Genomic DNA, 24,736 nt, shown 5'->3' with positions numbered 1-24,736 from the left:
GGAAGGTCCTGGTGGGACTTGCGAAATACGGTTTTCCCAAGGGCTCCTTCTGGGTGGATGGAAGTAATTTTGGGTGCAAGGAGATGAGTGGTGAACGGGCAATTTCCAAAGTCAGATTGGTTCAGAAAATAAACCAAGCTATTTCCAATTTTGGTGAGTGGCTTCACTGATTTTCACAGCTGCAAGAAGTTGCTCACCATTAAAAGTCACTATGAAATGCATACAAAAGCATATTCCATTGGAAAATATAGAGTAGGAAAACAGATTCTACATTCAGATGTAGGTCTGAATGTGAATCCCATTAAAAGTGATGGATAGAATCCACATTTGGATATATACTCAGATCTGCATCTGAATACTTATCCAATTTATCCCATCTGATTTATGCCCATCGCTCCTAAAGGCAACCCAGGAAGTTTCCATGAACATCAGAGGCCATAGAACAGAAAAGCAGGACGTTTTGTGGAAATAAAGGGGTATATTCTGCACGTCTCTGCTCCTGATGGGTGTAATACTCTTTGTTTACCTTTAAAATGCATTTGCAGCAGCATATTCACATTCAGGATAATAGTGCAGAATTATCTCCATTATTCTGTCTCTCCTGGGGAGGGGGCAGAGAGGGGTGGGAGTCTAGTTACGAGCCTAATTGGCCAACTGTTTGCTGAAAGAAATGCAGAAATCTTTATTAATTTAATTTAATTTCTATACTGCCCAATAGCCAAAATTCTCTATATAGGGAATATCACCAAAGTAAAGCTTTGTTATCCTGAATTCCACAATAATATCTATGTTGTTGGATACATTTTGTTGTGTAACGAGTTCATTCCCAGTGTTAGATCATCATAAATGGTTCTCACGCTGTCCAAATTAGCTCCTGTGCTGGGCAGCAGAGTTAATTAATCTTTTGGCAGAGGGAATATCCATTTTTTATTGTCCATAGTGTGGCAATACATCAATTTAATGGCCATAGAAACCTATTTCCTTATACATGTGTCTCTGAGACAGCGAGGATATTTCCACTTTGACAGTGTGTTGGTCTTTTTGTTCATTCCCTGGCACTTCAGAAAAGCTTTCATTCTTTCATTGTCAAATCTTGCAGCCAAATGCTAGCTTGTTTCCTCTCGAGAGAGAAATTGCAATGTTTCAGACCGTAAACACAAAGCCCTTTATCCAATAGTTCCTCTTTACATTTTTGAAAATAGGCCAGGAAGAAAATTTGGACTTGTGTTACTACCCAAATAATTTGTAGCATTCTTGTTGACATCCAGCTATTGCTAAACAGGAGATCTGTACTGTTATTTATTCTTGAAAATAGGAGGCTGGCAGGTTGCCCTTTAAGCCTTGCTTGGCTTTGTGCTATTGTGCATCACTTCCAAGAGACATGATTCTTTATTTGAGTACATTACTTAAAATGGACTTCTGTACTCAAGCAGGAGGGAAACTGTATGTGTGTATGCATTGGAAGGCTATTGTAAAGCTATAAATATTCTACCGTTTTTCAGGGAAAGACATCAACCAGGTATGCATAGCAGTTAACTGTTTTCATTTGTTATAATATTCAGCTACGCACAGACAGGACTAATTAATGTGACACAGACAGCCATCTTAGCATAGCTTCCGCAGATGCCACTTCCCAGATACCACTATGAAATAGTGGGCTTTCCTACTGCATCAACTTGCATGCAGACTTTGCATTTAGTCTGTTGCTCAACAGACTCCCTAGCTGAGCTGACAGAGGTGGTCTTGGGGGTATTGTTGAGATCCTCCAGGCTCTTGGTTCTGGGGGATGTCAACATTCATGCTGAGAGCACTTTATCTGGGGCAGCTCAGGATTTCATGGTTTCCATGATAACCATGTGACTGTCCCAACATTGTGACTGTCCCAACATCAGCCCAGCACATATAGCGGGGCATACTCTAGACCTAGTTTTTTCAACTGGACATGGAGATGGTGATCTGAAAGTGGGGGGGGGGTTACATCAACCCCTTTATCATGGTCAGATCACCACCTGCTGAGGTTTAGACTAACAGCAGCTTCTTCCCTCTGCAAGGGTGGTGGACCCATTAAGATGGTCCGCTCCCAGAGGCTAATGGATCAGGATGGTTTGCAGAGGGCTTGGGGGAGTTTTCTGGCTGATAAGGATGACTCTCCTATTGAATCCCTGATTGATATGTGGAATGCAGAAATGATCCGGGCAGTTGACACGATTGCTCCTGAGCACCATTTCCTGTGTAGAGCTCGTACGGCTCCATGGTATGCCCCAAATATGAGAGTGATGAAACAAAATAGGAGATGGCTTGAGTGCATATGGACATGAACTCCTAGCAGATGTACTCAAATACTGGTAAGTGAGTATGGTAAGTGGTATTCAGGAGCAGTGAGGACAGCAAAAAACCAGTACTTTGCTGCCACTATAGAAACATCAATCTGCCACCCAGCAGAGCTTTTCAGAGTTGTCTGGGGGCTATTGCATGTTGGCCCAAAGGACACTGTAGAGCCTTCTGAGGCCTGCTGTAATCTATTCTCTAGGCATTTCTAAAGGTGCAAATCTATTGTTAGGTTAAACACTAAGCTGCGGATTCAACACCATGCAAAATATAAAAAGCAGGCTTTCTCACAGGACTGGAGTAGACCCTGTGTATTGGGGAGAAATGAAGGCACAATCCAAAAGAATAGATTGATAAGACTAGATTGATAAGTACGGCAATGGAACTAATACCTAGGGAGTTCGTGAGCTCTCCAGGCATTCAAGAGGCAGCTGGACAGCTGTCAGTTATGCTTTAAGGTGGATTCCTGTATTGAGCAGGGAGTTGCACTCGATGGCCATATAAGTCTCTTCCAACCCTACTATAATATGATTCTATGAATGGTTCATTTGTGGTGTGATGAATGCTGCATGTGCACTGTCAAGGGGGCTGTGTTGCAGCACCTCATTTCCACCCAGAGCAGCTTTTCAATATGCCAGTGTAGTTGTGTGAATTGGTTTTTGCTTATGGCACTTCAGAAATTAATACAACATTAATATAAATGGGAAAACGCTGGAAAACCCCCAAAATGTTCATGGAATAATATAGGAAAAACATTCTTTGTCCTAATTGAGATGTACAGGTATATCAGTCTCCAATTTTCCAGCTGGTGTGAGATGGAGGGGCCTATGAAAGAGAGAAAAAAGTGAGACCATTCAAATGCTTTATGATAGAGACAGGGCACTTAATGATTGTGTCAACTTGATTAAAAAGACAATTTAAAACAGCCAAGTCCATAGAGAGGGCATGGAATAGGGATTTGTTGTTTATGTCTAAGTGTTTGTGTTTTGCTGTTAGCCAATTTGTTCATGAGAAAACAGAAGTGGTTTCCTTTCTTTCTTTCTTTCTTTCTTTCTTTCTTTCTTTCTTTCTTAGTTTTTGATGAGTTTTCCATAGCATTTCGTTTCAAAATACAGTTCCTATGGAAGAATTAAAAACTTGGAGGCATGCAATATTATGAAGCACATTAAGAGTACTGTAATTCAATGAGGCATTAACATAAATGGCTATCATCCAAGTTAATGTATTCTGGAATTACACGCCTGTGCATATATAAATAAGGCGACAAAGATAAGCAGTTTCTCATATCTTTGACTGTAATGGGTTTACATGCTGGAAACATTAGTGGGATTGTATGAAATAAGATAAGAATGAGGTCTCTTTTTTTTTTTTTTTAAGAAAGAATTCGTATTAAATGGTAATTATATTAATGAAATCTTCTGATTCCTTCAAACTTTACAAAAGCTTAGTTCCTTGTATTTTTTTAAAAGTATGTTAGGAATAACATGCTATTCTCTTAAAAAGATGACGCTGAGAATTTTATGGAACTTTATCCAAATTTGGTTATAGAAAAATATGTAAAATAAAAAGAATATTTGCTGAAAATGCACATTTCCCCAATAGGCTAAAGCATGAAAATGTGCATTTTTCAGGGATTTGTGCATTGGGGGGGGGGGTTTGCACATGTTTGCAAGTGCACATTTGTGTAAATTTGGAAAATTTGGGGGAAATCCAATTCCATCAATGGGCCCATTCAGACAAGACTGAGGGCTCTGTGGTTAGCTTAATCATGCTTCTCTGTGGCAAGCAGTAACCATAAGCTGTACACTCACACACAACACCATTAACCTGTCCGGTTCCCAATTTCTTTAACCACATGCTAACCACAAAGCAGTTAGATGAACACCTGAGTCCTCTGAATGCTCCGTGGCATAACCCATCAGCCCGTGTGCTAAGACAGTTGGCAGTTGTCGCTCCAAATGAGAGCCTAGATATATGCAACGGCCAGGAGTGCTTACTATCAGCTTCAGCTGATAAGCTGCGCCCCTTCCTAGAGTTAGAAGACCTAAAGATGCTAGTGCACGCACTGGTAACTTCGAGGCTTGACTTCTGCAATGCGTTCTATATAGGGCTGCCTTTGTGCCTAGTCCGGAAACTTCAACTAGTTCAAAATATGGCAGACAGGTTGGTCACTGGAACATGTAGGGGTGACCACATCACACCGGTCCTAAAATCTCTTCACTGGCTGCCAACTAGTTTCCGGGCGAAGTATAGGTTATCATCTTTAAAGCCCTACATGGTTTGGGTCCAGGCTACCTGCGGGATTGCCTTCTCCCGTACAATCCGCCCCACACACTTATGTCCTCTGGGAAGAATCTACTTCAGTCAGCAAAGACTAGGCTGACAACCATAACCCAGAGGACCTTCTCTTCTGCTGCTCCCAGACTGTGGAATAGCCTGCTGGAGGAGACTCGTCAGCTTGACAGTCTTTTAGAATTCAAGATGGCTGTCAAGACTGATCTCTTCCGGCAGGCCTATCCAGTAGAATTTTAGGATATTTTAGTATGTTTTTAGGATGCTTTTAGGATGTTTTTAAACAGTGTATACCATGATTTTAATCAGTATTTTATGTATTTTATGGTTATTGTTTCCTGCCTCGATCCAATCGGAGAGGCTGGTAAGAAATAAATTATTATTATTATTTAGGCTATTTAGACCACTCTATACTTCTAGCTCTATGATTTCATCTCTTTAATCACAGGTGCATGTCAGACGACACCTCAAGTCAAAGTTAGTGCCACTAACCCTGCTGCAGAACAGGGGTAGTGATGCTGACATAGTGTGGTTTGCGGAGGCACCTGGTTAAGGAAAATGCATGTCGGATGACACCGTTAACTCTGCTGCTTAACCAAAAAACCCTTAACCAGCATGGTTAACGGTGTGATCTGAACAGGGCCATTGAGTGGATGTTGGAACAAAAGCACCTGGCTATCCATGAAATGCAGATGGAATAGATTGTACAAAATCTCTAGTCTAGCATCAGTTCCCCCAAAGCCTGGGTGTGTATGGGTATGTATAGCCACCTTACTAAAATTCAAAATTCTTATTCTATCAGATGCAATACCCAACACAATGCATAAAGAACCATAATTACACAAAGGCTTTATGAAACCAATACAGAGAAAAAGATGGGTAAGTTGCTTCATCTAATCCACTGTTAATTCAGCCAGGGCCAAATCTATCTTGATGCAAAATGTGCAGCTTCATATGGAACCAAGGAGCAGGCAGTTTAGCACTGGACGCTTACCACTCTATCCGAAGTACTTTTGTATATGCAGCCAAACAGCATTCAGTTTTAAAGCCTGCATCTCAGAACCACTGAGTTCCAGAGAAGTAGCAAAAGAGGAATGAGTTGCACTTTTGCTTCCCACACTTTTTGGATGTGTGTCTTCCGTTTATGACGATCCGAACAATGTAAGCCACTTATGCATTATTTCTAATGCTTTTCTGGAACACAGAGTGGTTCTGTGGTGGTGTTTGTGACAGCATTAGGCATCATGCAATCAGGGAAAGCCTGAAGGTGAGGGAAGGCATTTTTTATCATAGAGCATGGGTAGAAACATTTTTTTCCTCCACTGAGGATTGAATTCCCTCAGGAGTAATGTTTCAGAGGCCACATGCTAGCAGAGCCTTCTTTCTTACTGAGTTGGAACAGAGCCCCCACCCTCTCAAGATTCTTAAGAGAGAGAAAGATGGAGGGATGAAGATGATCTTAAGAGAGCGAGAAAGAAAAAATTGGGAGGTGATGATCTTACCTTAACCACTGATTCTCTTCCTCTCTTTTTCACATACCCCTTCACACACACCTCGTTCATACGCACACATCCAGCCACATGCACCCCACTAACACACATCCAGCCATGCGTACACATCTATTCACCACACAGAGACATACGCAAACCTATTTGCACATTTTTCTCATTTCCCCAATGTAAATCTCGACCATGGTGGTGGCGGCGGTGAATTCTCACTGGGATGGCAGCTGTGAAGGACAACATTAATACATACAAACATTGGAAGCCTTATACTGAGTTAGACCATTGGTCCATCTAGCTCGGTATTGTTGACATTGGCTGGCAGCAGCGGCTCTCCAGGGTTTCAGGCGGGATTCCTTTCCTTGTCCTACCTGGAGAAGCTGGGAGTCGAACGTGGGACCTTTTATCATGCTGAGCTATCCCGACCTGCCATTTCAGTAGGTCATTTCTGCCCACACTGCAGCAATTAAGCTAAGAAATACAGCACCCATTGGTATGAATGGGTATTGGTATTTTCTTAAGCATAGTTGCTGTGTGAGGGTGTGGTTCCGTCTGGGATTGCAGCACATGGGGAAGAGTAGGTTAACACTTCCCTGTAAACTGTAATTCCAATGGGAATGCTCCCCCATACACACAGAGATGCAGTGGGGCACAGCAGGAAAAGGTTGGGCGGGACCAAGAAGCAGAAAAGGCATTGGTGGAGAGCCATGAAGGTGGTTTTCCATCCCTGTCATAGAAAAGTTCTGTCTGTGATAGCTGGCCTTTGATTAACATTTCATACATAGTTGAAGTTATCACATGATAAATGTAGACCTGGCCATCAGGTCTATGTTTTCATGAGAATAATTCCAGAGCTCCCCACTCCATTTTTTAATAGCTAATGAGTGTGCATTTCCTCAATATGCCACATCCGTTGGAATAGTTACAGAACCATGTATTTGAATCAGCCAAATTTCCTCCCCCACTATAATTTTTATTTAAAAACAAAATCAACGAAATAGTATTTCGTCAGACTGGAACCTTTAAAATATTCAGTGCTGGGATTGTGGTGCAGTGTGAGCTGTTAATCAGATAAAGAACAGTAAGCTGTTGAGTGGCAAACTAGAGAAGATAGAAAGCTCTTTATTTTGTATTATGGCTTAAAATAATCAGTGTGCTCTGGGAGCAAGGAAAGGTTATCCCGCTTTTGTGATTAGCCTTTTTTTTTGGGGGGGTTACTGTCTGTGAACAGGACATGAACTCCTAAAAGTGTACTACTTAGTAGAGAATAATTCAGTTTCTTTGATCTTCCATTCAGTGACAGAAACTTGTCAGATCTAGTTTCATGACAGCAGGATATTATTTACAAGAGCTTAAAAACTAAGTGCATAAGTACCTTCTAGCAGAACCTGTATGAATTTTCACCTGCATGAATTTTATTACTCTTGATTTGGCAGGTTCCTAAAATAAGGATGCATTGGGTATGTCTCTACCATGCATATATCCTGGGCTCATCTCTAGGTTGCCCTTGTACATCGAGGGGATCATGGGGTCAACTGGGAATGACCAGAGACTGTCAGGTATAGGCCTTGTACCTAGTGGTTAGATTTATTAGGAAATGCTTTGAGAATGTCAGATGTTCCATGCAAGCTTATCTCTGTAAGCAGTTCCCACGGGAGTAGCTGGTTCACTCCTTTGCTTTGGCCTTGAAGTAGCTGGTTCTCTGGGAACTTCAGAGTGTTTTGGAAAAGGTGGGATCCACTCTTCGAAGTGGGTTGTAACATCCTGCCCTCTTGGCACGTGGTTTACAGGTCAGAGGACCTGTCTGTTAAGTGACTTGGAATAGGCCTTAAAGGCTGGTGCAAAGCTGAACAGGCTTTGCTAGGTTTCATCTCTTGATGTAATGCCTGACCTCCCTCCTGCTTTGGATTCCATCTCCGCTTGGGACTTTGAAAGCACTCTGCACATGGACGCTTTGCTATTTGGACTTTGGATATCTAAGAACTGTGCCATGAAAAGTAGTGAGGCTTTTCATAGACTTGGACTTGCATATGCTGTGGATTCTGTGTTCATGCCCAGACTCAGCTGGCAAGGAGTTCCCTGTCCTTAGCAGAAGGATGGGACTCCTGGGCCTGAGGCTTAACCTTTCCTGAAGTCATGGTAACAGGGTCAGCTCAGTAGTGGTAGGCTGAGACTGACAAGTGCATGACAGATCTCTCTGTCCGGCTCTGGTGGATCAGAGCAACCTTTCCTGGGACTTTGTTGTAGGAGCTTGGCCATGTCCCTTTGAGGAGCCACTGTATGCAGCGTCTGGAGAAGCTCAAAGCTGTTATTGGCGTACCCTATTCACACACACCTCCTCAAGTGTTTGCCTTAAGGATCGTTTCAGAAAAAAGAGCCTAAAGCTTCCTAACCATCATTCAGCTTTAAGTGTGTTTTGGAGACTCTGTAACCATTAAGCTTGTCTACCGTGTGATTTCCTCAATAAAAGAAGTCTCACTGATATGAGTGTCTCATGTCAGCATGCTAGCACGTGTGAATGCCAGAAGGCATGAACATGACAGGGACTTTCCCTGGGATAACTGCAATGGGGATGTCCCAGTCTCAGGACAATCCCAAGAACCACAGCTCGTGTTGCATGGGCTCCCAGGTCCTCAAATGGGCACGGAGCAGCATGGGGTGGCTCTGTGCCCTGTGGGTGGTGCAGCAATTTCACCATCCCTGGGATAGCAGAGGGGGGTTGGGTGCAGAGTTTGGCGGGGATGGTTTTTTTACTTAGCTTTTCCAGTGGATCAGGGCTGTGTGACTGGGCTCCTCTTCTGGGGGAAACAATGGCGCCTGTGATGTCCCTCTTCCCTTCTGGGATGTCATGTAGCCGTATAGATGCTGGGGGAGGAATGTGGAAGCAGGTAAGTCCACGATCCTCCCCTCCCTCCCACTACACCATTAGGTGTAGATGAGCCCACTATGTCATGGGCCGGACCTCCCAACCCTGGTCTACGTAGTCTCCATGGTATTTCAGCCTTGTCCATAATTAATCTGTTTTTAGCCCCACCGCTATCCTGCCTTCATTCTTTTCCTTTCCCAAATTTAACTCAACCTGGCCATGGAAAGGAAGGCTCATAATGCATGCCAAATGAGGCCTCATAATTAGGCCCTAGATGCTTCTGAACAATGGCAAATGTAGGCCCCATGATTCCTAGAGTTCTTGGTCATTGGTGCTCTCATTTATTCCCTTATTATATTTTTAATCTACCCAATAGCAAACATTTTCTGGTCAACAGCAGCATTCAGGGAATTTCATTTGCCATTGTTTGTGGTGGCTATGGACTTTGGCATCTATGCTCACAGCAGCAACCAGGGCCTAAAGAATGCCTTATCGTGTCAGCTGTCATGAACATTTTCCCCCTATAGCTGCTACATCCACTTAATTTTGGGAAAGGCAAGTTGGCACTAGGGATGAAGAGGAATGAGAAGAGGTGGAACAAAAGTGTGTTGCCAAATATCAGGAGGATGTTAAGCCACTCTGCACACTTTACTCGTAATCTATAGTAGATCTATAAAATCAGAGCCTCCCTTTTCTTACCTGCAGACATGGAGGGAGAATGAAACCTGTACTTACACGGGACTAAATTACATGTGTAAAGTGCACTGAAATCAACAATTTGTTGGGACGCAGCTGAACAAAGTGATGCACTCTAAATTCATTTTAGAAACATGTATCATTGCATTCATACTCTCCAGCTTGCTGTTTCCCCAGTACATAGTTATTGAATATTCTCTATGGGAAACAGAAATCTATTTCTACAAGCTCTATTTAGGATTGCATGGTTCCTAGCTTCATAATGCACAGACTTTCTTTAGCTTACAAAATCTTCACTGATAAATCATGCAAATTCTCTGGGCGATATATGCATGAATGATGCACAACAGCTTTAGGAATATTTAACCCACTTTTTAAGAGCTTATTACTAGAGTTCTTATTCAGGCAAAGCTCTCCTGGGCATAAATAGATAAAATCATAATCCACTTAAGAAAACATATATTTCCCTTTTCCCACTCACAGTGTTAACATATCTCTTTCTTTCATCAAGATCTTTAAAGTAGAGGATATGATATTGTAAGTATTTACAAGTTTTTAGACGCTGGCTTCATTCAAGAGTGCAGTGGTTCTTCCTGATAGAGGGCTTCTAGCACTACCAATGAAAATAGACTCTGCATCTATTCCATATTTTCCTTCTTAATGGATTTGTTTTCTGAAGAGAGAGAAGTTAGAAGAAGTGTTGGAAAAACAAAGGAGGGTTACAAATGAAGACAACATCATCTGGACTTCTTATAACTGTTGTGTTAAACCTAAAGTGTCATTCACCCCATGTCTACACCTAAACCCCACATTATTAGGAAGGGGAAGGTAAAGGAAGGAAGGTGGGACTCTTAACGAGGCAGAAAATCCTTAGAGGAGTTGCTCAGGGGTCCAGGTCATAGAAGGAACTCTGACATGTGTGTGTGTGTGTTTAATATAAGTACATGGATTTGTATATATAAATAGCATGCAATACATATTAAATGCATGCAACTTTCTAGCAATTGTACATAGGCTCTAACAAAAGTGGACCAAATATTGAAATAAATATCCATTTGAAGATGTCTTCTGTATGCCACCTGTTCAAATATTAAAAGTGTTGTTAGGTCCTCAAACTATTGCATTATAGAAGGTGAGTGCTCCAGTGGCAGCAGCAGGAAGGGGAAATTCAAGGGGGTTCTAGTGCATGGCTGGCCGTAGGGGAGAACCTCACATTCTCTGTGTTGCTCATGTATGCTGCTTAGGTACAAAGAGGTTACTAAACTCCTGCTTCTCATTCTTTGCCTGGTTTTCATGTGGGTTGTGATACCACTATTTACTCAGCAATTATGTGAACATTTTAAAAAAGAAAACAGCAGGCAGGTTTGGGATCAGAAGAACAGGGAAGGGTTAAAAGATCCACCTTATCCCAGTTGGGTTCTGATCTGGAATTTACTTTAAGCCACAATTACTTTAAAACCACTGTTTACTTATAAAAAGTTAATTGATTCCTACAGTTGTTAATTATGTGATTGGTGTTGTGTCTAGTTTGGGCCTTAGATTCTGACTCTACCCTTTTTTTTTAACTGAATCAGGCCTTTTATCATGCTTGTATTGACAATCTCTGCAGTGAAAATTCAACTATTGCATTGACTTCAGCGATTGTGAGCAGTATAGAGTAAATTGATGATGGTAGAAGCAGAAGTAATAGTAGTCTATCCTTCTACTAAAGCCAAAGCCACAGTATGCTTTAGATGTGTTCTAGTTTTTAAGAAACTTTGTTTAGAGCGTTTTGCAACATCTAAGCACACTTTATGTTCTTATATCTTTGACAACAGATGAAGAACAAGCCTTAGCCCAGGGCTTATGCTTTGCCTCATTGTCAAGGAGCTTAATGAGCTTTGTGCTAGACCAATAGCTTTAGTAACATATGCTTGTAGAAAGCATCCTACTTTTGCTGTCTGGCCACATATTACTTCTAAGCAGTAAATCTGCATTCCTTTACTTAGCTTATACATTTAACCTTTACATGTTTCAAACCAGACAGCATAATATAGACGTTTCAACCTTTAACTAAGGAGATCAGTCTTAAAATGCTGGTTCTTTAATAAAGAAAAAAAAGTCTGGGAGTGCTTTCATAGCGCATGCCATGAGTAAATTCTCATTTTCTTAAAATCTAACCGTTTTCCATCATAAATGAGTTGATTCTGGTAGACTTATTAAAACCTTGCCATTTCCCAAAATCTTTAGCAAGCCTCCATTCATTCATTTAAAAGGAAGAGGGGTGGGGAAATGACTTCGTAACAAGCTGTGCCTTTGATGCAGAATAATTGTTTTACAGGTTTGCTATTGTACAGTGACATATTATATGATTATAGCTGTGATTTAAACGGAATTGTTTCCATGAGATGGAACAATTGCAAATTAAATGAAGTATAATTTACTGAGTTAACCACTAATTATAGAATATTGTGAAATCTTCTGGGCATATAATTACTACTAAACTTTCTTTTTCATGACTTCATCACATAATCAGAATGTGACTGCTTGCATATTTGTGCCCCATAAAATAAAGTAATGGTTGAGTGGATGTGAAGGAAAAGTGCCAAGCCTTGTGGCATATTATAACCTATGTGGGAATGGATTTCCTCTAAAGGCTGCTCTTTTAGGGCTGTTCCGAGTTCTGAAGGCTGAAGTTGAAGCCCTTCGTATTGCTCTCAACTCTACAATTAAAGGTTGCTGAATAAGAATATAAAGTCTATATTATAAATTCTATGAGGATGAACCATCACAACTACATTTCATTGAAATTGTCCTCAACAGCTTCTATAGTTCAGAAATAGGGAAGCCAAACAATTGTCTTATGTGCTACCGACTCTTAGTCTTCTAACACCGGTAATTTATCTTCTTCTACAAAGTTTGGCAGTGTTACAACTTGTGCACTCAGTGTATGAAATGTGTTAACAACAGCCTTTCGAACTGCTGGTGGAAATAAGGCTTGATGACATGTGCTATAAGGCTTTTTGTGGTGTCGGATTGCTAAAATATTAACTGGAAAACTCAGATGGATGCTCAGATAGCTGCTTCATCCCATGCTATAACTGTGTGATGTTGTCAGAGTTTCATTGCCAGGTCCTCAAGAGAACTCTAAGGAAGAACTCTGATTTTTTTTATTTTTTCAGGAGGACACTGAAGCACAGTTTATTTCTGTGGTCTAAACCTTCACCACAGAGAAGGAAGTATCAGAAAAAGAGAGGAAATGGGGTGACAGAAGATGGAGAGAGAGAGGGAGAGAGAGAGAGAATGGAATAGCCCCACCTACTTTTAGCTCTGATTGGTCCATTTCTGGCTGTGAACACACCCAGTGCTGATTTGCAACCCCAAGTGATTACCCCTGAGGGAATGTGTCCTTTGATATCCTCCTCCTCCTCCTCCTCTGTACTTGTATTGAACCCAGAGTGGTTCTATCCATCCTGTGAAACTCCTTTCACCGACTCTATAGGGTTAATAGTGAAATAGCCAGGTTTGCAGATAACACCAAAGTATTCAGGATGATAAAATCCTAATCAGACTGTGAAGAACTACAAAGGATTTCTTCAAACTGGGTGCCTCTGCAACAGAATGGCAGATGAGGTTCAATATTGCAAAGAAAACCTCCCATGTTAAATTTTCCTTAGTGACTTCATTGAAAAGGAGCATGAAGGATAAAACACACACACATACCTGTCATCTAATCATAGTTAATCTAATCATAATTTATCAGAGGGATAGATATGCATTTCATCTTCCTGTTATAACCCGAGACATAACATCCTCAGGGTACAACAAAGAGATGCTTCCTTACCATGTGTAAACTGTAGAAAATTGAGGAAGATGAGAGGGAGTGGTTAGGCTTGAAAGGAGGGGTTTTGGTAAATTTGAGTCACATAGTGAAGAAAGATAAGGGGAGGTATTCTGAGTATCTCTCACTTTCCTGTGATGCAATAGAAAATGGGAATCTTATGTATCAGGTTGAGAAGGAAAGGAGGGATTTAGTAAATTTCTAGACCTGCTTACAGGAGGTTAAGAAGGTGTGAAAGAAGTGGAAGGAAATGGGAAAACAGGAAGGATGGAAAACAGGGTTTGTTGTGAAAGAGTTAGTTTTTACTTTGGGGATAATTTGAGATTGTCTTTTCTACCAAAAATGCCCTCACTACTTTGAAGCCATATTTGTGTATCATGAAAGTGGAAAGGGACATTTTGAGCAATCTTTTGTAGGTGCAGGGTGAGTAGGGGGTGGGGGCAGCTGTAAAAGGTACTAATGTTGACAAATGACACTGTGTCCTGAGATAATGCAGTTCCATGAAGGATTCTGGGGGAAATGATGGGTTATTTGTTTATTTATTACATTTTTATACCGCTCAATAGCCGAAGCTCTCTGGGCAGTTCACAAGCTCTCTGGGCAGTTTCCCCTCACAGCTGCCATTTTTTCTCCGGATTGCTCCCTCAGAACAATGATATATTTCTTGAAGTGGGGGTGGGGTTCTGGGTGATACAAATGATATAAGTAATACTAGGAAGAATTATATTTTATTATATTAGGAATCATGGGAGTAACAAATTGACTAGATTTAAGGGGCTGATAGGTATAGGTTCCTCCACAGCAAATAATGCATTTATATTTAAATTTGCTTGTATTGAAAAGACCCTGTGTTGGGGTTTGTCCCCTTCTGGGAAAGATGGTAACCATAGAAGGGAGCCAGCTTTCTCGGTGAAAAGACATGCAAATACAGAACATTTTGGGAATAGAAATAATAATTAATTAGCATATCAGATTGTATAAGCCTTTTGTGATCATTAAAGATTTCTTCTACTACGCAAAAATGGGGAGTGCTAGCAACTTCTGCACTTTACATAATGACATCAACCCTAATGGAGACATTGCCAGCCTGCAATGTGAGGGGCCCTTAAGGCAAAGACAGAAGGTTCTTAACAGACCTGTTATGTTCACAAGAATAAATGCTGTCCACAAAGATGTTCAGGGGAGAAAAGGCACAGCGGCAAATATTTAATTAAAAGAACTGCTTGGACTGACAATTGTGGTAGCAGCTGCTTAAACAGAGATCTGGTCTTTAAATAAGGTATACGACATCAGCTGATAAAAGGAGACCATATGAAGGAGCTCAAAGGCCAGGCGGTGTAATTGCAAAACTCAGAGCACTCTCCCCTACATAAAAGCCTTAAAGTTCAGGCTGCTCCATATTAGATGGCCTTGTTTTTTAAATCTGAAAAACAAAATGATGCCTGATTCTATTTAGAAAAGGAACATTTCTGGGGATAAAGCTTGGGGAAACGAAAAGTGCCCAAAGAATATTAGAAAGTTCTGTTGTCTTTAGCACACTTCTACAAGGTTTATCAGCTTTCCCTAGATGTTTTGGACTTCAACTTCCATCAATACCAGCCAAAACAGCCAATGGTCAGGGAGATTGGGAGTTGTAGTCCCAAGCATCAAGATTGCACCATGTTGGGGAGGACTGAAAAGTCCCCAATACAGTTCTGCACTGCTACAATCTGGAGAATCGTTACCTTTTTGTGCCTGGTAGTTTTGTGCTTTTTGCTTGTTCTTTCTATCAGTTGTTTTGGCCAGCCTGCTCCTCTGCCTGCAGTCCCACATACATTTAGTCCTCTTGCTATGCTAGCCAGGAAAGGAGAATAAAGGACAAGTGCAGGAACAAGCATGAACAGCTGGGATACCTTTACAGGTAAATGCTTGGTCTTTATTGATTTCTGGTAACTCCAGTTTCTATAGAATGGAAAGTTAAAGATCATCTCACTGGTCCATCTTGTTGACTGATAGTATTCACATTACATGGAAGGGAAGTAACTTTTAATCAAGCATAGTTTATTTCTGATTTTGGGGATAATTTCTGTATGTGCTCCAACTAAATAGTAGCACCACAGTACAGTATTGAAGAGTCTTAGTGTGTCTTCACATGGGGGGAATCACTTTTCTTTGCTGTCGCTTCTCTGCCCCCACTTTTGTCCCTCATTACTTCCTCTTTACAACAACCCCCACATTTAAACAACACAGGGGTAGTTGTTGTGTGTGAACAAAGTAATTGGGTTCTGATTGGCAGGTGTCTCACTGATGTGGCTGTCAAGATGGTTCGATCATCATCATCATCGTCTGTTTATTTCCCACTTCTCCCTCCAAAAGGAAGGGCAAAGCAGGTAACAACATCATATAAAATACAAGAGTATCAAATCAAATATTGGCAGCTTTCCTACCCATCCCTGCCCTATTAGCATGGCCTCTTTGCAGGCAACTTCCTTGCTGTGCTGATGCATCTTATAGGAACCTGCTGTGGAAGTTTCAGCCTTGAAAATGCCATAGGAATGGGTACTTTAGCAGTCTGGACTGGGACTTTGAGTTGCTGTCTTTAGTAATTTTATGCTGGCTCTTCCTTTAAGCACTGTAGGAAAATAACATAATGATAGGAAGTGGTGGGGGTCATACTGGAAAAGGACGTAATAGCAAACAGGGACCTTTATTTTAAAAAGACTCAATATTCTTTTTGTCTTATGTGAATATAGTTTTAATAGAAAGATAATACTTTTATGTTACTGTTATCCATTCAGAGCATATATTTGCTGATACATTGGTTTATAAGATTGAACCATAAGTTACTATTACTCATGTTCAGAACTAATTTTCATCTTATTAAGGATTCAATTCCCCTGAAAGCCTCAATACAAAACATTACCATTAGGAGGAACTATTGAAACAAGATGATGACCCGATAAATTATAATATTATGCTACTTAATCGAACGTGTCAGCATCTTCTATTAAGATTATATACACTCCACTCCACTTAGATCTCAGCTGAAAAGTTCAGCCATTGTAGCTTTTGTATACCCACATCATGAAATCAAAGCATTCTCACGAAAATGATTCAGTATCATAGTATCGATCATATGTTCTTGCTTTGTGTGCATTTCCTGCTTGTTTATCTTTTCTGTTTCAAAGCTTTAAAACTGTTCTTTTAAAAAAAAGAGTTCTAAGGAGTAATCTCCAAAATGTCCACTCATTGAATTACTCCAGTGCTTCTCTGGGAAAAGAGATTGGTAGTTTGAAGACTGCAGTTCACAAGCTAATTGCACTAGGTTAATCCTATTCATACAGATCTACGCTCTGATCTTATGCACAGTATTCAAAACTAAATGTCAGTGAAATCAACTATACATTACATTGTGTTAGGGATGGATGAGAAATTTGTTTGGTTTGCTTTTAATAATAATAATAATAATAATAATAATAATAATAATAATAATATTTCTTACCCGCCTCTCCCTTTGGATCGAGGCGGGGAACAACATTAGTAGTCTTCAAAGTTGCCTTAAAATCACAGAGGGAGTTAATATTACGAATCTCCTCTGGCAGGCCGTTCCATAATCTAGAGGCGACAGAAGAAAAGGTCCTCTGGGAAACTGATGTCAGCCTAGTCTTGGCTGACTGAAGTAAGTTTTCCCCAGAGGTCCTGAGTGTGCGGGGCGGACTGTATGGGAGAAGGCGATCCCGCAGGTAACCTGGACCCAAACCATTTAGGGCTTTAAAGGTAATGACCAACACTTTGTACTTTGCCCAGAAACTAATCAGCAGCCAGTGGAGTGATTTTAATGTTGGGGTAATATGCTCACCCCTAGATGTACCGGTGACCAACCTGGCTGCCATATTTTGAACTAGCTGAAGTTTCCAAACTAGGTACAATGGTAGCCCTATGTACAGCGCATTGCAGAAGTCAAGCCTTGAGGTTACCAGTGTGTGCACAACCGTTTTTAGGTCTTCTGACTTTTAGATAGGAACTTACCAAAATTCACATTTTTTCTCCATGAATGGGACAGAAAGCTTAAATGTGAGGGATGGGAGGACCAGGGGAGACCAAATTCACCAAGGTTCCCCCAACTCCTTTGTAGTTTGGTTCTTCTCACTCCGTTTCTTCTGTGAGACCTATTATTATTATTATTATTATTATTATTATTATTATTATTATTATTAGAATGGGGACAGTGTGCATTTTCAAAAGAGCACACTGCTCCCCCATTGAATAAAGCATGAAAATGTGTATTGTTTTTAATATGCATTTTAACATGCACATTTTTCAAAATAAGTGGTTTTTTTTAATAGGATTGCAAGCTTGGGAATTTGTGATCCCCCCCATCCCAAAATGCTCCTTGTCATATTCAAGATGGTGTGTGTATGTGGGTGGTGGGTGGGTGGGGATGGACAGGCTTCCCCTCCTCTCTCATAATACTACAACCTGGGTTCATCCCATGAAGCTGGTTGGTTAGAGATTCAGGACAGGCATCTTCACACAGAACATATTTAAACAATGGAATTTCCTTCTACAAGATGTTGTAATGGCTACCACTTTGGATGGCTTTGAAAGGGGATTGGAAAAACTCATGGATGGCTACTAGTCCTGATGGCTATGTGCTACCTCTGGTATTAGAGGCAGTATGCATATATACATCGGTTGCTATGGAACATGAATGGGAGCACTCATGTCCTGCTTGTGGGTTTCCTGCAGGCAGCTGGTTGGCCAGTGTATGAACAGAATGCTGGACTGATTGGACCCTTGGTCTGATCCAGCATGGCTTTTCTTATGTTCTTACAATCCACAAGGTGGATAAGGTTGTTGCCTCTGTGGCATACCAAAATTTATTCAAATTTCCAATTAGGCAATATACTGAAGGTAATTCTGTTTTAAAACACACACACCACTTCAAAAATATGAGATACCTTTCAAAACATTGTGGGCTATATGTGTACTAATTCCTAAGGGAATATAAGCTTGCTTGGGTAATCAATTACTTGATTACCCATGAACACAGTTCATGGAGAAAAATCAAATCTAATGAAAAGTTTAACTAAACTCCAACTAGGTTATTTTTAACCGTAGGTGTCTCTTAATTCCTACACCATTGGTTTACAGGGCATATGTTACTGGCATATCATTGTGCTTTGGCCTGCACCTGTGTTTATAAAGGTGTACAGAGATTTTTAAAATGCTTTTCTTTTCTTTTACAGCTACAGACTTCCTTTCTGAGCAATAACTAAACTTTGACTGGGTTACTTTTAATTGTAGGTGTTTCTTAATCACTTCATGATTTGTTTGCACACCATATGTTACTGGCATATCATTGTACTTTGATCTGCACCTGTGTTTATAAAGGTGTATCAAGACTTTTTTGTGTGTTCACATTTCATTTTGCTCCAATTATGTTTAATTATTCTTGCCATTTTTTGTTATTAAAAACAAAACTTTATAATACATTGTTATAGAAAATAGCCAAATTCTTAAAAAAAGAAAGCCTTTATAGACATAAATAAACTGCTGATTTTGAATTACAGTGAAAACCATTGTTGTTCATGGAATCTGTGTGTCAGGAGCTTTCCAATGGAGTGTGTTTCATGAGAATTGGTCAATGGGAAGGCAGTCAAAAGGATGACCATCTAACTCCTGACTTTGAATTATACACACACACACACACACACACACACACACTATAATATAATATAATATAATATAATATAAAAGAAAGCTTTTTCAAAGCATTGTGAGCAGCACGTACACTGATTCCTATGGGTATATTGGCTATTTTGGGATGTGTGTGTGTTTAGAAAAGTCATTCCTTTGCCATTTAATAACATTCCCTTTACTCCCTGTACTTGGTGCTATGCTGAAAGAGGTACAGGCATGTCTTTTGAGCAGGCATGAACCCCATGCTGTGAAAATCACCGCTCAAATGGGAAACCTTGCTACAAAATGCTAACCATTGTAGTCAGGCGATTTTCATGGCATGAGAATTGCTCTCACACTGTGACCCATTGTGCTTTTAAATTGAGAGCACTCTGTGTATAGTTTTGACTAGGAATATATAGAGTGCCTTTTCCTCACCATTGGGTTAAACAAAACCAGTCAACACTCATCTGGAGTAAACGGAGGAGCTTCCAGGTGAAAGATCACAGCTTCAGAGCTATTGCTTTTCTGGCTACTACAAACATATCCGCAATGCAGTGCCCCACTGCCATCAGTCAGGATGTGGAATGCCACTAGATTTACAAGGTGAAATTAAACTACAAACTAGTTGACCACATGAAAGAGTCACATGACTGATATCAATCTATGTTCAGTAGTGCTGGGCCAAAAACTACCCCCTATTTTCAGAAACTTTCTCTCTCCCTAAAAAAGAGTCATCTCTCTCTCTCTCTCTCTCTCTCTCTCTCTCTCTCTCTCTCTCAGGGATGAGGGATAATTCAGAGAATTTTCTCCTTGGGGAGGGGGACAAGATTTCCACTTACCTATTTTAAATGTAGCTGGTTGTTGAGGACCCTTCTTCCTATTTTTTAGTTTTTCAAAAAACAAATAATCCCTTTCTCCAGCATTTGGATGAGCCCAGCAGTTCTTAGTGAATGCCTATTGGAGGCCATACAACCTCTCCCTCTCCAAAAAGCATCCAGTAAGCACTGCTGGGCTCCTGAAAATGCCAGGGGTGCTTTAAAAGAAAGAAAGAAAAAGAAAGAAAAAGAAAGAAAGAAAGAAAGAAAGAAAGAAAGAAAGATCCATCAACAACTGGCTACATTTAAAAAGGTATGTGGAAAACCTCCCTAAGGAGGAAATTCTCCAAAATTCTCACCTCTCCCAGCGTCTTTCACCTGACTTTTCATTTTTTTCCCCAACCCCTCACGAAATGTTGAAAATGGAATGGTCAAATTTTTTGGCACAGCACTAATGGTGAGTCTAAGGCCGTTTCTACCCCTGCCTTTTCCCCCGGGATCATCCCAGGATCATCCCTGTGCATCCAAATGACACACAGAGGATCCCGGAAGCAGGCAGGGACGATCCCTTCATTTTCCTGGGATAACCCTTAGGTGTAGAAAGGGCCTAAGAGACACTTATCCTGTGATGTGTCATAGCCTGCATCTCTGTTGCATATACACATATCTATTAACCTGTATTTGTCCCAGTAGAATTAATCCTTTCATGGCTTGGAGCTTAAACATTTTTTGAAAAAAGAGGAGTGATGTTGAGGGTTGATGAAACAATATAACATATGAGGGTTTTAAACATAACAAAAAGTTTCTATCATCCTAATCCAATTGATAACAAATTCATTATAATATACAGGGCAAGCAAGCGGAGGCAAAGAGAAGTTGACTGCTCCAAGTGTGATGGAAAATGTATACAGATACATTTTCCATCACCGCATATGTGGATTTCCTGAAAAGCTGCTGTTGGTATTAACTGCAAATCCTATTTTCTAGCATCACTGGCATGATAGAATTTGCAATGTCTGTGTATTTGTCATACTGTGCTAAATAATAATTATTTCCTATTGATCCGCTGAATGAAATTGTAATTGACTCTAGATCTATTCAGTTGACGTGCTTCAACAGCTGGAAGTGAGAAAAAAATGCCATTAGAACCTTTGCTGATTAGAAATGCCAAAAAATTAAAATCCTGCAAATTTCTCATATACCCCATGTAGTCCACATGGTTGCATAATCTGGCGAGTATGGAAATACCCCATGTGCAAATCAGAAGTAGTATTGTTTATGATTATTTACAGTCCGTGTGCCAATTCAGATATTATTTGAAAGATCTGATCTGGCCTTTCACATGAAGCTGGTGTACTGCCTTCACCTCTGCTGTTTCTGACCTTCACACAGGGACAACTTGTATGAATATAGCCTGCATGTGTAAAATCCTATGTCCTTAGGTCAAAATCATGCAGCAAATTTCCAGTCTTCTGAGAATCCTGTGTCCAAATTTGGTAATGCACCAATATTTGCACTTTCCCTAATGTTGCAATGCAGTTTCCAAATCTAAAAATTAACATTGATAATAGGGGAAAACATGCACAAAAATGTGTATAATATGCAAAATATCTATATAAACAAATGGGAAGGATCCAGTACAGACCATCTGCAAGCAGGGCCCACCTCTACTTCCATTCCACAAGCAGCCAGCTCTGCTGATTCTGTTGCACAAATGTGGGCCGTTCCTTGCGCTACAGAGATTTAGCGGTGTTAAGCCCCAAAATGAGCAAAGAAATCTCTTTTCTGGAATGGGGCAGGTTGATGGAGCTTCCTCATGCCCTGTTCCCAAAATGCAGATTGTCCTTATTCTGTTACCATTACAATCCCTAATAATATTCCTTTGTTCTGGATTCAGCTCAAACTGTAGCTTAGCTAATTATTGGTTTCCTCTCACAACTCTTTTGTTCCAAAAGGAAGATAAGAGAAGTCTGCCTCTTTGACCAGCCAACTCTTTATTTTTCTCCTGTGCTGTCTTTCCAAAATTGGTAAGAAGGCCTGGACTTCGGAAAGGCAGTGATGCTGAGAAATATTGCAGAAAATGAGTAACAGATTATAACATCACTGGCATGGTGCCAAGTATCTATTGTTATTCATGAAAAGCAAGATTGAATTTTGTATAACAGCAGGCTTGTAGAAGCAGAATATTACAACTGATTGGTGGGAAACCAAAAGAAGAAAAGAGGGGAAGTACAGTGATCTAGGGGCCCTGCTGTGGACCTTCGAGGCACATAGTACATCAGTGTTGCAGATAATTATTTGTGTTACCGGTGGTTCCACTAATTAGTCAATTTTAAAACAAATGCCATAATCTCATTTTTTCTAGCAATTATAACACTAAGAAGGATAATGTTCAAGCAGCATAACTCATGGCACCAGAGTGTTTAAAAGCTAATCATTCATTTTTATCTATGAACCTTTATTGTGCATGTAACATCAGAAGTGGGATGCGTTTAACTAATCTGATATTTACACCAGACCATTCTGCAAGTGGGACCCACTAGTTGTGCAACAGAGATTTAGCGCTACTGGGGGCAACCCAAATTATTAGGGATTGTAATGGTAATAGAATAAGGAGCTACAAAGAAAGATCTGAAAAATTACCTCACAAAACGAAAAGGTACGGATGATAGTCCTTATAGTTCTCCTCTTGAAACCAACTACTTTTGTAAACCACCCAGAGAGCTTCAGCTATGGGGTGGTATATAAACAACAATAACAATAATAATAATAATAATAATATATTTCTTACCCGCCTCTCCGTCTATATCAAGGAGGGGTCCAACACAAATGCATAAAATAATTAAAACATATAAAACTAATACATTATTAAAAACAGCACATTATTAAAAGGCATCTTATAATTCAACTGTGTAAGCCTACTGGAAGAGATCAGTCTTTATTGCTTTCTTAAATTCCGGAAGACTCTTAAGTTGACACATCTCTCCCGGCAAGCCATTCCACAATCTGGGAGCGGCAGAAGAAAAGGTCCTCTGGGTAGTGGTTGTCAGCCGGGTTTTTGTTGACTGGAGTAAACCCTTCCCAGAGGACCTGAGTGTGTGGGGCAGATTGTATGGGAGAAGGCGATCCTGTAGGTAACTTGGACCCAAACCATGCAGGGCTTTAAAGGTAATAACCAACACTTTATACTTCGCCCGGAAACTAATTGGAAGCCAGTGAAGTGATTTTAAAGTTGGTGTAATATATGGTCACCCATAGGTGTATTGGTGACCAAACTGGCTGCCATATTTTGCACAAGTTGAAGTTTCCGGACTAGGCACAAAGGTAACCCTATGTACAGCGCATTGCAGAAGTCGAGCCTCGGAGTTACCAGCATGTGCGCTACCATCTTTAGGTCTTCCAACTCTAGGAATAGTGTGTCATAGACCAAGTTGCCTAAAGATACAAATGTTATTATTATTATTATTATTATTATTATTATTAGTAGTAGTAGTAGTAGTAGTAATTTATATAGCACCATCAATGTACATGGTGCTGTACAGTAAAACAGTAAATAGCAAGACCCTGCCGCATAGGCTTACATTCTAATAAAATCATAATAAAACAATAAGGAGGGGAAGAGAATGCAAACAGGCACAGGGTAGGGTAAACAGGCACTGGGTAGGGTAAAACTAACAGTATAAAGTCAGAACAAAATCAAGTTTTAAAAGCTTTAAGAAAAAGAAAAGTTTTTAGCTGAGCTTTAAAAGATGCGGTTGAACTTGTAGTTCTCAAATGTTCTGGAAGAGCGTTCCAGGCATAAGGGGCAGCAGAAGAAAATGGACGAAGCCGAGCAAGGGAAGTAGAGACCCTTGGGCAGGCGAGAAACATGGCATCAGAGGAGCGAAGAGCACGAGCGGGGCGATAGTGTGAGATGAGAGAGGAGAGATAGGAAGGAGCTAGACAGTGAAAAGCTTTGTAGGTCAACAGGAGAAGTTTATATTGGATTCTGAAGTGAATTGGAAGCCAGTGAAGAGATTTCAGAAGTGGAGTTACATGGTCAGAGCGGTGAGCCAAGAAGATGATCTTAGCAGCAGAGTGTTGAACAGAAACCAATGGACTGATGTGAGAAGAAGGAAGGCCGTTGAGAAGAAGGTTGCAGTAGTCTAACCGAGAAATAACCAATGCATGAACAAGAGTCTTGGCAGAAGAGACAGACAAAAATGATAGAATCCTGGCAATATTATACAGGAAAAAACGACAGGATTTAGCTACTGCCTCAATATGAGGAATAAAGGAGAGCGAGGAGTCAAATATAAAGCCAAGACTACGAGCTTCCTTGACTGGAGTAAGTGTAACATCATTGACAGCAAGAGAGAATGAGAGATGAGGAGAAGGTTTAGGAGGAAAAACAAGCAATTCTGTCTTTGCCATGTTAAGTTTCAAACAACGATGAAGCAACCAAGCTGAGATATCTGAAAGACATGCCGAGATACGATCGTGAACATCAGGAGAAAGATCCGGAGATGAAGGATATAATTGTGTATCATCGGCATACAGATGATATTGGAGGCCATGAGATTGAATAAGATTACCCAAGGGCAACATGTATAAAGAAAACAACAACAGACCAAGCGCCGAGCCTTGCGGAACCCCTACTGAAAGGGGAAAAGAAGAAGACGAGCTGCCATTAGCCAACACGCTGAAAGAGCGACCCGCTAGATAGGAGGCAAACCAGTTATAGACAGAGCCACAAAATCCAAGGTCATGAAGG

General features: G+C 40.5%; 1 protein-coding gene across 5 annotated transcripts in view; it reads left to right on the top strand.

Moving 5' to 3' along the window:
• The window catches only part of CHL1 (cell adhesion molecule L1 like), a 286,834-nt gene that overhangs the window by 140,128 nt on the left and 121,970 nt on the right, over window positions 1-24,736 (top strand). The gene's annotated exons all lie outside the window — the stretch shown is intronic.

The sequence above is a fragment of the Elgaria multicarinata genome, chromosome 3 (genome assembly GCF_023053635.1).
Source record: "Elgaria multicarinata webbii isolate HBS135686 ecotype San Diego chromosome 3, rElgMul1.1.pri, whole genome shotgun sequence".
NCBI lineage: Eukaryota > Metazoa > Chordata > Lepidosauria > Squamata > Anguidae > Elgaria > Elgaria multicarinata.
Note: the sequence above shows the minus strand (reverse complement) of the source record. Positions and strands in the feature narration are given on the sequence as shown.